Source organism: Equus asinus, chromosome 10, assembly GCF_041296235.1.
Source record: "Equus asinus isolate D_3611 breed Donkey chromosome 10, EquAss-T2T_v2, whole genome shotgun sequence".
Lineage (NCBI taxonomy): Eukaryota > Metazoa > Chordata > Mammalia > Perissodactyla > Equidae > Equus > Equus asinus.
In genome coordinates, this window is record NC_091799.1 from 45,176,690 (window position 1) to 45,180,254 (window position 3,565).

Consider the following 3,565-nt stretch of genomic DNA (forward strand, 5'->3'; position numbering starts at 1 on the left):
ATGGAAGAAGCCAGCTGGACCTCCCCGGTGGTGGGCTTCATTTCCCTGGGCCTCTCAGCCCACCCAACGCTGGAGAAAATGTTCTCTGTGCTCGTCCTGCTGATGTACCTGGTGGTCCTGCTGGGCAACAGGGTCCTCATGCTGGTGACCACTCTTGACTCCCACCTGCACACGCCCATGTACTTCTTCCTGGGGAGCCTCTCCTTCCTGGACATCTGCTACACCACCTCTTACATCCCTCTGGTCCTGGATGGCCTCCTGATCTGTCCAGGAAACCATCTCCTTCTCAGCCTGTGCCATGCAAATGTTTCTCTCCTTTGCCATGGGAGCCACAGAGTGTGTGCTGCTGGGCATGATGACATTGGATCGCTATGTGGCCATCTGCAACCCCCTTAGATACCCTGTGGTCATGAGCAAGGCTGTGTACGTGCCCATGGCTGCCAGCTCCTGGGCCATTGGTGGTGCTGCTTTTGTGATACACACATCTTTGACAATTCAGCTGGCCTTCTGTGGGAACAATGTCATTGACCACTTTACCTGTGAGATCCTGGCTGTCCTGAAGCTGGCCTGCGCTGACATCTCCATCAATGTGATCAGCATGGGGGTAACAATTGTGATCTTCCTGGGGGTCCCAGTCCTGTTCATTTTTGTCTCTTACGTATTCATCATTGCTACCATCTGGTGGATCCCCTCAGCTGAGGAGAGGCAAAAGAACTTCACCTGCTCTGCCCATCTCACAGTCGTGGTCGTCTTCTGTGGGACCAACCTCTTCAAGTACAGGAAGCCCAAGTCCACAGCCCCGTGGGGGCAGACAAAGAGGACCTCTCAGATGAGTTCATGCCCCTCGTCTATGGAGTGCTGGCCCCCATGCTCAACCCCATCATCTACAGCCTGAGGACAAGGATGTGAAGGCCACTGTGAGGAACCTGGTGGCTCAGAAATACTTCAGCCAGTGATATAGGGGATCATCTGTGGTTCTCATTGCCGTATAACATAGGACTTCCAGTCATTATGGCTGCCATTCAAAAGCCAAGTCAAGATAACTGGAATGGTCTCTTGCCCTTAAGTCCATTTTCGTGGAATGTTTAACTTTTCAGAGTGTATCTCCTAAGTTTTGGCTATATGTCTAACAGCTTCACAGATGCCAGGCAATAAATACTCTAATTGAATGTATGAAGGCATCCTGAACACATGCTAAAACCAAGGAGACAGGCACATTAGAGCAAGCCAGATGGCCCTTAGTGTCTAAGCTGTGGAGTTAGTCCAGGGGAGGGCATGGGTCTCCCAGCCATGTTGCCGCCCCTCCTGCATTCACCAGAAGTGTCAGAGGTACAAAGAAGAAGTGGAACCTTCACTTGGGGCTTTCGTTTACTAGATTCAGTTTGCCTGAAGTGCTAAGAAGAGACAAAGACAAGTTCAAAAACTAGTATTCTGGTAGATGATAACTCAAGTTCTGAAAAAAAAATAGATGATAGGTAAGTAGGTAGGTCAGTAGATAGATAGATAGATGGTAAGAAAGAAAGAGAGAGAGAGAAAGAAAAAGAAAGAAATAGAGAGCCATTAAACACGTTTGAAGACTTTGGGGCTAAAACGTGATAGGTTTCTTTGCTCCAGGAATTCTCAGAGCCTGTACAGTACACTGTGAATGTCCAAGAGGTATAAAGTCTGCAGTGTTTTCTGAACCTCCATAGTTTAGCACAATAAGAACTAGGAAGCATGTTCTTACCTATGACTTTGGGAAGGTTGCTCAGCTTCTCTCAGCTATTTCTTCATATTTTAAATCCTAACCACTTGATTTTACAATTAAGTTGGTTGGGATTAGACAAGATACTAGAAATGAGTGCTTTGTAACTGGTAATTATTAGCAGTAGTATTATGAAGGCTGCACAGTGCTCTGTGCCATCTAGAAATGAGCAAGACATAGTTCCTGTCTAGAACAATAGACACAGAAGACAGGTGAGTGATTCAGAGATGGCAGTGGAAGGACACACCTAATCTGTTTTCTTCTGATATATGAAGATAGTTCTTCTGGTCCCCTGAGTCTATTTCCCTCCAGCCTAGACAGCCCCAGTTCTTCCTCCTGCGCCCCAATCGCCCAGCATTACCCAGCTGGCAGGTACTAAACTATGTCGAGAGCATCATCTAGTTTATTCCAGCAATGAAAGAATGTGATATTTTTGAAAATACTTTGGGAATAATAATGACACTGCTAAGCTAACTCTATTTCCCCAGGGTGCCTGACATCAGTCTACACCAGACTAACCTAACAAGGTCCCCTTCTTGTAAGCTGTCATCTACTCATTTCCTTTCCCCCTGAGTAATGGCAGCCATGTCCTTTTCTATTACAAATTAAATGATCCTGATGTAACTGTTAAGTTAGAAATTGCATGATATGTTTTCTCTAGGAACAATGGCTACCTCTGCTCCAACCCTCCAACTTCACATTCCTTGCCTTTCAAAGTCAGTCAGCCTTCTCCTGGCCCATGCTTTCAAAAACAACAAGATGTGGACGACATCAGCAAAATGGCAGAGTGAGCAGTTTTCTTTGTCTCTCCCCCTTCGAATCTACAACTAATTGGACATTCATCGGTCAACAAAGGCTATCCACACCACATCTCAGGATGCCTGAGAGACCTGTGCTGCTATACATCGGAAGGCAGACCAACTTCCCCCCAGAAGAAGGTGGAGATAGGTGAAAACTCTCCAACCCCCGACCCCTGGACAGCCTAGTACCTGCAAGCAAATTTCTTCCAGCGGACATGCTCACAGCATTGCCAAGCACAAAAGGCGGGCATGTGCGGGTATTGGTGGAGCAACGGTGGAAACAGGTGACTACAGCCCTACCTAAAACCCCTGTGACTGCCCCTAAGCCTAGGGGGAAAGTCCACAGTCCTGCACCAGTGGCAGGGAAAGCCTCTACTCACCATTAGTGGAGAGGCTCCGCCCAGCATTCAGAATGCTGGGAGGCTCCGGGAGAGGAGGATCCCAGGGAGGGCAGCAGCCCGCCAGCCACCTCTGACTCATGGACTTCAGCTGTGCCCCAGAGGGGGCAAGGGACACCCAGTGTGACTGTGTGCGAGGATGGGGGCGTGTTGGAGTCCCAGCTGCCCTGCTCTGTGGTCCGGGGGAAAATCCATGGTCTCACAGCAGCCACAGCAAAAGCCTCTGGGCAGCATTAGTGGAGAGGCCCTTCCCGGCAATCACAAGGCTGGAAGACCCTGAGGCAGAAGTAGCAAAGCTGGGTGAGCTAACCACAGACTGCAGTAGATACCCATAGCTCTGCTGTGGCCCATAGTGGACAAATGAGATTTTGTGGGCCCTGAGAGTGACAGAGCTGCGAATATAGGTGATCCTGCTCCTGGCCACTGGGAAAGCCCATAACACCACTGCAGACCCTAAGGAGGGAGCACGTCTAGGTGGTCTGTGACAGTAGGCACCAGCAACCTGAGGCCCCCTTGCGATTGTCCCCACAGTTGACGAGGAACCCCACAGGACCACTGTGACTACAAGGAGGGGCTCAGGTCCGAGCAGCAATAGCTGACAGGGATCCCGGTCAGTGCAGATT

General features: G+C 49.5%; 1 pseudogene; it reads left to right on the forward strand.

Annotated features, from left to right (window-relative positions):
* On the forward strand, positions 1 to 956 carry LOC106831722 (olfactory receptor 2S2-like; annotated as a pseudogene).
* The last annotated feature ends 2,609 nt before the right edge of the window (positions 957 to 3,565 follow it).